Source organism: Giraffa tippelskirchi, chromosome 1 (assembly GCF_054371585.1).
Source record: "Giraffa tippelskirchi isolate mGirTip1 chromosome 1, T2T-mGirTip1v1.2.pri, whole genome shotgun sequence".
NCBI classification, from domain to species: Eukaryota; Metazoa; Chordata; class Mammalia; order Artiodactyla; family Giraffidae; genus Giraffa; species Giraffa tippelskirchi.
The window spans coordinates 94,447,426-94,460,804 of NC_137275.1; the positions used below are offsets into that span (position 1 = coordinate 94,447,426).

At 40.6% G+C, this 13,379-nt stretch overlaps 1 long non-coding RNA gene across 1 annotated transcript in view; it reads left to right on the top strand.

Moving 5' to 3' along the window:
* Window positions 1-13,379, top strand: part of LOC145534473 (uncharacterized) — a 50,653-nt gene that overhangs the window by 2,492 nt on the left and 34,782 nt on the right. Inside the window, exon 2 of the long non-coding RNA XR_014074658.1 lies at window positions 813-883. This is a non-coding gene — a long non-coding RNA (uncharacterized LOC145534473). The remainder of the gene's footprint in view (window positions 1-812; window positions 884-13,379) is intronic.

Genomic DNA, 13,379 nt, shown 5'->3' on the forward strand with positions numbered 1-13,379 from the left:
ATTTAAAGTCGAGTGCCTCAAACCACTGAAAACTGGAAACTGTGAGAAACATCTCTTTAAATAAGGAGGTTATACTAAAAAGTTAGAGTTTAAAAAAAAAAAAAAAAATCCAGTGTATATGTATAGAGAGAGATACAGACTTCCCAGGTAGTGCTAATGGTAAAGAACCCGCCTACCAATGCAGGAGATATAAGAGACATGGGTTCAATCCCTGGCTTAGGGTGATCCCCTGGAGCAGGGCATGGCAACCCACTCCAGTATTCTTGCCTGGAGAATTTCATGAACAGAGGAGCCTGGTGGGCTACAGCCCATCATGTCGCAAAGAGTTGGACACGACTAAATCGGCTTTGCAGGCACTCACACACACACATATGACAAATTAATTTATAAGTTGATGCTCCCAAATATTCCATATACAAACTTTCCTCATCTCTCCATTTAAGAGTTGTTATTCTAGAGACTTCTGCAGCAAAAGTGAATAAATCTGAAAGTAAAGCTAGGCCAAAAGACTCGGTAGTCTTTAGGTGGAAGGTGAGTGTGGCCTGATGAGATCAGGATTTTAGCACTGCACCTAGGCATGTGAGTAATCAACAAATACTTGTAAAGTGAAGTGATTTAAGTAGGTGAAAGAAGGGAGGCATGTTTTGGTTAGTCACTCAGTCCTGCCCGACTCTATGTTACCCCACTGACTGAGCCTGCCAGGCGTCTCTGTCCATGGGATTCTCCAGGCAAGAATACTGGAGTGGGTTGCCATGCCCTCCTCCAGGGGATCTTCCCAACCCAGGGATTGAACCCTGTTTCCTGCATTGCAGGTGGACTCTTTACCATCTGAGCCACAAGGGAAGGCTCCTAAAGAAGCGAGGAAAGTGACAAAGGAAACAGGGTGAGAAAATCCAGCAAATATTTTGCTATATATTGCAAGGATAAGTCCTACTTTTGCCTTAAAAAGATCCCATTTTTAAACTAAGTGTTATTCTCACTAGGCATCATGTCAATTTTAAACTAGTATGAGAAATTTTTATTGACTTACTATCTTGTCTGTTATTACCTGTTTATTTTCTAGAGGTGGAGTTGGGGTTTTGTTAAAAGCAAATATCTGATTTGTTCTTAACAGTGTCTGAAGAAAAAATACAATGGGAGGTAAGTCCCTATTTCCTGAACTTTAAAGTGGACAAGTACCAAAAAATGGTAAATTCTTAATAGTATTATGTGTTTTTAAGAGTATTCAAAACACACTGTCAGTGGTTTTGAAAACTGGTGACTTTACCTGGAAAGCAATTTGCCAGCCTATTTAATCATTTTAAATACGCTTATCCTTTGACCATATATTTACCAGATATTCCTTGAGCCTGTGTTCTGCTGAGCTCTTGGGAATCAGAGGAAGAAGAAAGACGGGACTCCTGCCCGTTTGGAGCTCATATTCCAGAGAAGACAAAATAATTTCATATAAGGTGACATTCTAAGATTAAAATTAAGTAGCATCATGTAAAGAGATGGGACTGCTCATTTAAACCCTGAAGGCTTCACTGAGAAGGTGACTATGAGTCTTATAAAAAATTAATACACAGAAATCCCAATTAGAGCTGGGAGACCAGAAGGGGGAGCTCTCCTGCCCTGCAACCACAGCAGAGCCCAACAGGAAGAAGAAAAACTCCTCTTTTTTTCTGGCAACAACTGAATCAATGAAAAACCATGGCCTCTTTGTTTATTACACCCTCCCCACTTCCTTTCCCCCCTATAGAGTGTTCTCCCTCCCTTCCTCTGTGGCAACTTGCACGTGGTTTACCACAGTTACACACTCTGAACCGTAATTCTCTATTAAATCTGAATAAACTCACCCTTGCTGGAGCAATAATCACCAGCCTATTTGTTATAGGTCAGTAGTTGAAACCACAGTGACAAAGAGTCACTGATTTTTGCAGAAGCAAGAGCAAGTACAAACACTCTAAGGTAAGGGGTGAGTTTGTAGGTTGGTATGTTTCCAGGTCATAAGGAAGGAATGACTGATAGGTTGGAGAGGCGGGCATGGGCCAGATTTTGGCAAACTGGCAAATCAAGATGAGATAATTGGATTAGTCCACTCCAGTATTCTTGCTTGAAAATTCTATGGACAGAGGAGCCTGGCAGGCTACAGTCCATGGGGTCACAAAGAGTTGGACATGACTGAGCACATACACACATTAACTGCAATGGGGTGAGGAGACATTAAAAGAATTTTAGATAGAGAATAGCATGATAATTCCTAGTAATTCCATTACTAGGAACTTACTCTGTGGATACACTCATAAACACATTTTAATTATATGTATAAGATATTGTTCAGCACTGTTTGTATTAAAAAAACATTGGAAATAATTGGGAGCTAACTAAATGATGGTTAATATTAACTAGATGATGGCAAACCTTTGCAATAGAATATTTTAAAGCCTTTTAAAAAGAAATGGTTCTGTTGGTTGCAATATTCAGAGAGCTTCCAGAAATATTTTTAAGGAAAATTAAAAAGCAAGGCACAGGGCATTTTGTATTGTGATATATTTAAGACAAATATTTACAAACGTATACTTTTGTGGAGGTTGGAGGGAAGAGTTTGTTGGTGATGTATATGTTTGGGGAAAGACCTGGGAGCAAACTAAAGAGAGTTCCTAGTGTTTATTTTTCCACAGTATTTGAATTTTATGATGTATTTGTATTTCATTAAAAAAAAAAAGTCAACAGAGTTAGCTGAGTAGTGAAATAATGGATTATTTTTCTATTAGAAATAAAATATTTTAAATGATGATTTTTCTACATTTATTTTATACTGCAAAACACATACTAAGACCTGGCTATTTGTGTAGATAATTTTTTTCCTGCAAGGGGGCTATAGAAGCTTAGGAGAAATGGAGAAGAATGTTGGGAAGGTGTCCAGCAACACCACTAGGAATTTTTATGAAAAGATTTATTGTGTGTGTTTCTAACTCATAACCAGATAGGTAGTTAATATTAAATATAAATAATTGGGGCTTAAAAAATAACAGCTAATTGACATTTAGTAGTAAAATTCTCAAAATTAGTTCAGAGAGTAAGGCATACTTTAAAAGACAAATTTATTTACAAAGATGAATGACTGCTAAACAAAAGAACTGGAGTTTGGTCCTGACTCTATTCCAGACCTGGCTATTGGGGAAAGTACATTGGATCCTCAATTTCATTTTCTATATGTAAAATAACCACTGGGTTGCATGATACCAGCTCAAAATTTCACTGGTTCAGAAATATGTTAAAAAACGCTTACTCCTTGGAAGGAAAGTTATGACCAACTTAGACAGCATATTAAAAAACAGAGACATTACTTTGTCAACAAAGATCCATCTAGTCAAGGCTATGGTTTTTCCAGTGGTCATGTATGGATGTGAGATTTGGACTATAAAGAAAGCTGAGCACCGAAGAATTGATGCTTTTGAACTGTGGTGTTAGAGAAGACTCTGGAGAGTCCCTTGGACTGCAAGGAGATCCAACCAGTCCATCCTAAAGGAGATCAGTCCTGGGTGTTCATTGGAAGGACTGATGTTGAAGCTGAAACTCCAATACTTTGGCCACCTGATGTGAAGAGCTGACACATTTGAAAAGGCCCTGATGCTGGGAAGGATTGGAGGCAGGAGGAGAAGGGGACAACAGAGGATGAGATGGCTGGATGGCATCACCGACTCAACGGACATGGGTTTGAGTGGACTCTGGCAGCTGGTGATGGACAGGGAGGCCTGGCGTGCTGCGGTTCATAGGGTTGCAAAGAGTCGGACATGATATAGAGACTGAACTGAACTGAACTGATACTCATTGTTTCTGGGCCCATCTAACACCTACTTTTCTAGACCTCTGGTCCCTGGATGAGTCTAGCCGTGCTGACCCATTTCATATCCTCTGAAGATCTTGAGTTTGAGCTCCGTTTGTCCCATCTTTCTCTTTGCTTGGATACCCTTCTTTCCGAAACCTCTTTGGTTATTCACAAGCTACTTCCAGCTTAAGGCTTTACCTGTTCAAAAATAAGCTTCCTTGCTCTCTCACCTCCTAAACTCTTGTGCTTGTTACCACCACTCTGAAGCCCTCAGCCACGTGGGAGGTGGTGGTGATTGATGGTTTTCGTCGCTAAGTTGTGTCCTACTTTTGTGACCCCATGGACTGTGGCCTGCCAGGCTCCTCTGTCCACGGGATTCTCCAGGCAACAGTACTGCAGTGGGTTCCTATTTCCTTCTCCAGGGTATCTTCCTGACCCAGGGATCCAACCCATGTCTCCTGCATTGCAGGTGGATTATTTAACACTGAGACACCGGGGAAGCCATTCTACCTTGTATCTTAAGGTCAGATAAAATGAGTTCTTAGTTTCATAGGGCTGCTGTAACAAATGACTACAAACAACCACATCACAACAGAGTTGTATAGCTCTGTTTCAACAGATATAAAGATTTCTGAACTGAAAAACACACCTCAAGTAGGTGATTCCATTTTTCCTTGTCCTCTGATTCAATTGACCCCTTAAGAGGGATTCAGATCATAATTTCTTCATGTACCTTCTTTGATGTCACCAAGCTGGCATTGGGTCTGGCACAGGTGGAAAGGGACTACACCTCTCTGACGACAGTGGTAAGTTGCAATTTTATTCTGGCCCTGCTTACAGAGGTTGGCAACACAGGGACCACATATCATCACTTTTTTTTTTTCCTAATAAACTTTGCTAACCTAACTGGAGATAGTTTCCAAAGTTGGAAGCTATATTGGTTTGTAAGCGAGAAATTCTAACATTGGAAGAAAAAAAAAAAACAAACCCCAAAACAAAACTCCCAGAGAGAAAAATCAATATTCAGTTCCTGGTCATTTTCACTTTCTTTCTTTTTTTTTAATTTCCACTTTAGATCTCTCTGAAAAATTAAAAAGTTTAGGAAGATTTTTTTTTTCTCAAAGACACAATTTACTTACAAACAAAAGAAGCCAAGGAGCCTTAACTTTCCCCATTCCTTTTCTGACAAAAAGTGACAGAACTGAGGTGGCTTGCAAGAGTTTTGATTGGAACAGGGAAGTTGGGGCCTGGAGCCTTCTTAAAGACTGTGGCAGGGCAGAGGCCTCCCCCAAACACTGGGAGGAACAGGGTGACCTGGGACCCCACCTTCTGCTCCTGCTTCCCACTGCCCTCCAGAGGCACTCTGTATGTGCCTCAGGTGGCACCCTGCATCTCCCTGTCATGGTGCTTGGCCAGAGTTCCAAAGTATCGTCTTCCTTTGCCACAAAGTTTGAGGTGGGCCTGAGCCACTTCAGAGCCCATCCCAAGTAGACCTGTCCTAAAAGGATCTTTTTTTTCCCATTTTTTAAAATAAATTTATTTATTTTAGTTGGGGGCTAATTACTTTACAATATTGTAATAGTTTTTGCCATACATTGACATGAATCAGCCATGGGTTTACATGTGTTCCCCTTCCTGGACCCCCCACCCACCTCCCTCCCCATCCCATCCCTCTGGGTCATCCCATTGCCCCGGCCCTGAGCCCTTGTCTCATGCATCGAACATGGAATGGTGTTCTGTTTCACATATGATAATATACATGTTTCAATGCTATTCTCCCAGAACGTCCCACCCTCACCTTCTCCCTCAGAGTCCATAAAATTGTTCTATGCATCTGTGTCTCTTATTCTGTCTCGCATATAGGGTTATCGTTACCATCTTTCAAATTCCATATATATGCATTAGTATACTGTATTGTTGTTTTTCTTTCTGGCTTACTTCACTCTGTATAATGGGCTCCAGTTTCATCCATCTCAGTAGAACCGATTCAAATGTATTTTTTTTTAATGGCTGAGTAATATTCCATTGTGTATATGTACCACAGCTTCCTTATCCATTCGTCTGCTGATGGACATCTAGGTTGCTTCCATGTCCTGGCTATTGTAAACAGTGCTGCGATGAACATTGGGGTACACGCGTCTCTTTCAATTCTGGTTTCCTCGGTGTATATGCCCAGCAGTGGGATTGCTGGGTCATATGGCAGTTCTATTCCCAGTTTTTTAAGGAATCTCCACACTGTTCTCCATAGTGGCTGTACTAGTTTGCATTCCCACCAACAGTGTAAGAGGGTTCCCTTTTCTCCACACCCTCTCCAGCATTTATTGCTTGTAGACTTTTGGATAGCAGCCATTCTGACTGGTGTGAAATGATACCTCATTGTGGTTTTGATTTGCATTTCTCTAATAATGAGTGATGTTGAGCATCTTTTCATGTGTTTGTTAGCCATCTGTATGTCTTCTTTGGAGAAATGTCTGTTTAGTTCTTTGGCCCATTTTTTGATTGGGTCGTTTATTTTTCTGGAATTCAGCTGCAGAAGTTGCTTGTATATTTTTGAGATTAATTGTCTGTTGCTTCGTTTGCTATTATTTTCTCCCATTCTGAAGGCTGTCTTTTCACCTTGCTTATAGTTTCCTTTGTTGTGCAAAAGCTTTTAATTTTAATTAGGTCCCATTTGTTTATTTTTGCTTTTATTTCCAATATTCTGGGAGGTGGGTCATGGAGGATCCTGCTGTGATTTATGTCAGAGAGTGTTTTGCCTATGTTTTCCTCTAGGAGTTTTATAGTTTCTGGTCTTACATTTAGAGCTTTAATCCATTTTGAGTTTATTTTTGTGTACGGTGTTAGGAAGTGTTCTAGTTTCATTCTTTTACAAGTGGTTGACCAGTTTTCCCAGCACCACTTGTTAAAGAGATTGTCTTTTCTCCATTGTATATTCTTGCCTCCTTTGTCGAAGATAAGGTGTCCATATGTGCGTGGGTTTATCTCTGGGCTTTCTATTTTGTTCCATTGATCTATATTTCTATCTTTGTGCCAGTACCATACTGTCTTGATGACTGTGGCTTTGTAGTAGAGCCTGAAGTCAGGCAAGTTGATTCCTCCAGTTCCATTCTTCTTCCTCAAGATTGCTTTGGCTATTCGAGGTTTCTTATATTTCCATACAAATTGTGAGATGATTTGTTCTAGTTCTGTGAAAAATACCATTGGTAGCTTGATAGGGATTGCATTGAATCTATAGAATGCTTTGGGTAGTATACTCATTTTCGCTATATTAATTCTTCCAATCCATGAACACGGTATATTTCTCCATCTGTTTGTGTCCTCTTTGATTTCTTTCATCAGTGTTTTATAGTTTTCTATATATAAGTCTTTTGTTTCTTTAGGTAGATATATTCCTAAGTATTTTATTCTTTTTGTTGCAATGGTGAATGGTATTGTTTCCTTAATTTCTCTTTCTGTTTTCTCATTATTGGAGTATAGGAATGCAAGGGATTTCTGTGTGTTAATTTTATATCCTGCAACTTTACTATATTCATTGATCAACTCTAGTAATTTTCTAGTAGAGTCTTTAGGGTTTTCTATGTAGAGGATCATGTCATCTGCAAACAGTGAGAGTTTTACTTCTTCTTTTCCTATCTGTATTCCTTTTATTTCTTTTTCAGCTCTGATTGCTGTGGCCAAAACTTCCAAAACTATGTTGAATAGTAGTGGTGAGAGTGGGCATCCTTGCCTTGTTCCTGACTTTAGGGGAAATGCTTTCAATTTTTCACCATTGAGGATAATGTTTGCTGTGGGTTTGTCATATATAGCTTTTATTATGTTGAGATATGTTCCTTCTATTCCTGCTTTCTGGAGGGTTTTTATCATAAATGGATGCTGAATTTTGTCAAAGGCTTTTTCTGCATCTATTGAGATAACCATATGGTTTTTTTCTTTCAATTTGTTAATGTGGTGTATTACATTGATTGATTTGCGGATGTTAAAAAAACCTTGCATTCCTGGGATAAAGCCCACTTGGTCATGATGTATGATCTTTTTAATATGATGCTGGATTCTGTTTGCTAGAATTTTATTAAGGATTTTTGCATCTATGTTCATCAGTGATATTGGCCTGTAGTTTTCCTTTTTTGTGACATCTTTGTCTGGTTTTGGAATTAGGGTGATGGTGGCCTCATAGAATGAGTTTGGAAGTTTACCATCTGCAATTTTCTGGAAGAGTTTAAGTAGGATAGGTGTTAGCTCTTCTCTAAATTTTTGGTAGAATTCCACTGTGAAGCCGTCTGGTCCTGGGCTTTTGTTTGCTGGAAGATTTCTGATTACAGTTTCGATTTCCGTGCTTGTGATGGGTCTGTTAAGATCTTCTATTTCTTCCTGGTTCAGTTTTGGAAAGTTATACTTTTCTAAGAATTTGTCCATTTCTTCCAAGTTGTCCATTTTATTGGCATATAGCTGTTGGTAGTAGTCTCTTATGATCCTTTGTATTTCTGTAGAGTCTGTTGTGATCTCTCCATTTTCATTTCTAATTTTGTTGATCTGATTCTTCTCCCTTTGTTTCTTGATGAGTCTGGCTAATGGCTTGTAAATTTTGTTTATCTTCTCGAAAAACCAGCTTTTAGTTTTGTTGATTTTTGCTATGGTCTCTTTTGTTTCTTTTGCATTTATTTCTGCCCTAATTTTTAAGATTTCTTTCCTTCTACTGACCCTGGGGTTTTTCATTTCTTCCTTCTCTAGTTGCTTTAGGTGTAGAGTTAGTTGATTTATTTGATTTTTTTCTTGTTTCTTGAGGTACGCCTGTATTGCTATGAACCTTCCCCTTAGTATTGCTTTTACAGTGTCCCATAGGTTTTGGGTTGTTGTGTTTTCATTTTCATTCGTTTCTATGCATAATTTGATTTCTTTTTTGATTTCTTCTGTGATTTGTTGGTTATTCAGAAGCGTGTTGTTTAGCCTCCATATGTTGGAATTTTTAATAGTTTTTTTCCTGTAATTGAGGTCTAATCTTACTGCATTGTGGTCAGAGAAGATGGCTGGGATGATTTCAATTTTTTTGAATTTACCAAGGCTAGATTTATGGCCCAGGATGTGATCTATCCTGGAGAAAGTTCCATGTGCACTTGAGAAAAAGGTAAAATTGATTGTTTTGGGGTGGAAAGTCCTGCAAATATCAATTAAATCTAATTTGTCTAATGTATCATTTAAAGTTTGTGTTTCCTTGTTAATTTTCTGTTTAGTTGATCTATCCATATGCGTGAGTGGAGTATTAAAGTCTCCCACTATTATTGTGTTATTGTTAATTTCCCCTTTCATACTTGTTAGTATTTGCCTTATATATTGTGGTGCTCCTATGTTGGGTGCATACATATTTATGATTGTTACGTCTTCTTCTTGGATTGATCCTTTGATCTTTATGTAGTGTCCTTCTTTGTCCCTTTTCACATCCTTTATTTTAAAGCCTATTTTATCTGAAATGAGTATTGCGACTCCTGCTTTCTTTTGGTCTCCGTTTGCATGAAATATGTTTTTCCATCCCTTCACTTTCAGCCTGTGTGTGTCCCTAGTTTTGAGGTGGGTCTCTTGTAGACAGCATATATAGGGGTCCTGTTTTTGTATCCATTCAGCAAGCCTTTGTCTTTTGGTTGGGGCATTCAACCCATTTACATTTAAGGTAATTATTGATAAGTATGATCCCGTTGCCATTTACTTTGTTGTTTTGAGTTCGTGTTGAAACATCCTTTCTGTGTTTCCTGTTTAGAGAAGATCCTTTAGCATTTGTTGGAGAGCTGGTTTGGTGGTGCTGAATTCCCTCAGCTCTTGCTTGTCTGTAAAGCTTTTGAATTCTCCTTCATATCTGAATGAGATCCTTGCTGGGTACAGTAATCTGGGTTGTAGATTATTCTCTTTCATTACTTTAAGTATGTCCTGCCATTCCCTTCTAGCCTGAAGGGTTTCTATTGAAAGATCAGCTGTTATCCTTATGGGGATCCCCTTGTGTGTTATTTGTTGTTTTTCCCTTGCTGCTTTTAATATTTGTTCTTTGTTAATTTGATTAATATGTGTCTTGGGGTGTTTCGCCTTGGGTTTATCCTGTTTGGAACTCTCTGGGTTTCTTGGACTTCTGTGACTATTTCTTTCCTCATTTTAGGGAAATTTTCAACTATTATCTCCTCGAGTATTTTTTCATGGCCTTTCCTTTTATCTTCTTCTTCTGGGACTCCTATGATTCGAATGTTGGGGCGTTTCATATTGTCCCAGAGGTCCCTGAGGTTTTCCTCATTTCTTTTGATTCTTTTTTCTTTTTTCCTCTGCTTCATTTATTTCCATCATTCTATCTTCTACCTCACTTATCCTATCTTCTGCCTCCGTTATTCTACTGTTGGTTCCCTCCAGAGTGTCTTTTATCTCCTTTATTTCATTATTCATTCTATATTGACTCCTTTTTATTTCTTCTAAGTCCTTGATAAACATTTCTTGCATCTTCTCAATCTTTGTCTCCAGGCTATTTATCTGTAACTCCATTTTGCTTTCAAGATTTTGGATCATTTTTATTATCATTATTCTAAATTCTTTTTCAGATAGATTCCCTATCTCCTCCTCTTTTGTTTGGCTTTGTGGGCATTTCTCATTTTCCTTTACTTGCTGAGTATTTCTCTGCCTTTTCATCTTGTTTAGATTGCTGTGTTAGGCGTGGCCCTTCTGTATTCTGGTAGTATGAAGTTCCTCTTTATTGTGGAGGTTCCTCACTGCGGTTGGGGTTGGACAGGTGGCTTGTCAAGGCTTCCTGGTTGGGGGAGCTTGTGTCGGTGTTCTGGTGGGTGGAGCTGGATTTCTGCTCTCTAGAGTGCAATGGAGTGACCAGTATTAATTTTTGAGATGTCTATGGATTTGGTGTGCCTCTGGGCAGCCTGTATATTGATGCTCAGGTCTATGTTCCTGCATTGCTGGAGAATTTGTGTGGTATGTCTTGCTCTGGAACTTATTGGCTCTTGGGTGGAGCTTGGTGTCAGTGTATATATGGAGGCTATTGGATGGTCTCTTATTAATTAATGTTTCCCCTGGCTTTCAGTCTTATTCTTGCAGTAGCCTCAAGACTTCTCCTTCCATACAGCCTCAATAATAAAACTTTTAGGTTAATGGTGAAAAGATTCTCCACAGTGAGGGATACCCAGAAAGGTTCACTGAGTTACATGGAGAGATGAGGTGGGGGGGGGGGGTTGAGGTGACCAGGAGGGGAAGAGGGGAATTCAAATGTGGAGAGAGCAATCTAGCCAGTAAGCACTTCCCTCTGTGCTTTCCACAGTTTGGAACCCTCAGAGTTGTTCGCAGAGATACATAGAGAGGGGGGAGGAAGGTAATAGAGGTGAGCATGAGTAGAAAGGGAGGAATCAAGAGGGGAGAGAGAGATCTGGGCAGTATCCTGTTCCTGAAGTGTTCTCCGGTACCCAGAACACCCTCAGAGATTCACTGAATTGGGTTGAGAAGAGAAGGAGGAGGGTGGGAGATAGAGGTTCCCTGGGGGAGAAGAAAGAGCATCAATAGGGGGAGAGAGTAATCAGGCCAGTGATCACACTCCTGAGTAAAAATGGGTCCTAAAGATTGGGTTCTTAAATGTACAAAATTGATATCAAATATGTAAAACAAAGATTAAAAATCTAGAGTAGAGGTTAGACTCTTATAAAACTTACAATATTAAAAAAAAAAAGAAAAAAGGAAACAGTGTAAAAAGAAAAAAAAACAGTAAAACAGTAAAAAAAGAAACAGTAAAAAAAGTAAAACAGGAAAATAAACATTAAAAAAAGAAAACACAAAAGGTATAAGATATATGTACGTAGTTTGCTTCAAAAATAGGGTTTTTTTTTTTGCAAGTTAATAGTGGGTTATGAAAATGAAAGTTAAAGGTGTAATAGAGGACTTGAAGAAAAAGGAAAGAAGAGAAAAAAAATTTTTTTTAATTTAAAAAAAAAATTATAAAAAAAAAATAATAATAGGAAAAATATATATATCCCGGACTTTCTCTGGAGCTGTTGTGAGCAGTGTGGGATCTGCTCAGTTTCAGATAGATCCTTATTCCTGCTTATACTTTTCAAGATCTATAGGTCCTTTTCAATGCAGTCGGTATTAACAACAGGGATTTTAATCTGTTTGCCTGTCCCTTCCAAAGCACTTCCCTCTGTTTATTTGGCTTCTGTTTGGAGATCTCTTCCGTATCTAATTTCCGCCCTGCAACAAAGCGGTGGAGGTGATCTCTTTTGGTTCGCTTGTTCAATCGTGCTGTGGGGAGGAAGGAACACTGCAAATCTGGCGTGTGTGTGGTAAGCTCGCAGTGTCTCGGCCGTACTGGGTTCGCCCCCGCTCACGGCGTGTGTGCTTTCCCCGTCTACCCTGCTCAGGCTTCAGGTTACTCGGCCGGGGAGCGGGCCCTGAGCTGCGTGCACTTCCCAGGTCTAAGCCGCTCAGGTTCAGGCTCCCGGTTACTCCACAAAGGCGCAGACTTTGTTGGGCCCACGGTTTGTGCCGTTCCGGGTCGGAGCTGCCCCGGCGGCCAGGAGTTTGGCGAGCGCGCTCTCCCCTGTTGGGGCGGTGTGGCTTATCACCTCCCTGGTCCCCGCCTCGGTTTACGGGCGCGCCCGGCTCCGGTGTGCTTTGTGTCGGTTCTGGGGAGCTGGTCTCTGGCTGCGACCCTCCCGGCGGCTGTCGACCCTCCGGGATCTCAGGCAGTCTTTGCTTAGAAACTGGGAGCCTGTTTGCAGTTTGGTAGGGGGTGCCCTCTCTGGAGCCGAGTTTGCCCCTTTCCGGCTCTGGCGGGCCCCGCCTGCCCGCTGTGTCCGGCGGGGGATGGGGCGGTCCGCAGCCGGCTAGCTCTCCTCTGGTATCGCTCAGTCCTTTGTTCTGTGAGCGGGCCGGCAGTGCTTTAGAGTTGGGCTTTTCGCGGGATAGTTCTCTCTCTCTGGCTGTCCCACAGTTTAGGTTACTATCTCACGTTAGCTCCCTCAGATTGCCCTCGGGGCACTCGGGCCCGGTCCTTACCCTAGGCAGTGCCGCCCGCTCCTCTCCGTTCAGCCCCCACTTGCTGGTGGCGGATGATGCGAGCGTCTGGGGTTCTTTGCTGGGAGTTGCTTTAGGCACGTAATCTGTGGATTTTATTTATTTTTTCCTCCCAGTTACGTTGCCCTCCGAGATAAGAAATCTTCCCCCACACCCGCCGGTGAGAGGGTTTCCTGGTGCTTGGAAATTCCTCCTCTTTTACGACTCCCTCCCCAGGACGGGTCTCCGTCCCTAACTCTTTTGTCTCTCTTTTTATCTTTTATAATTTCTCCTACCTCTTTTGAAGATAATGCGCTGTCTTTGTGGAAGCCTGACGTCCTCTGCCAGCCTTCAGAAGTAGTTTTGTGAAGTTTGGTCAGCGTTCAGATGTTCTTTCGATAAATTTGTGGAGGAGAGAGTGGTCTCCCCGTCCTATTCCTCCGCCATCTTAGCCCCCATAAAAAGATCTTATCATAGTGATCAACATGCCTTATCAATCTTGGAAGAGATTAAGGGAAATATAAAAGATCAAAATTTTATGTAAATA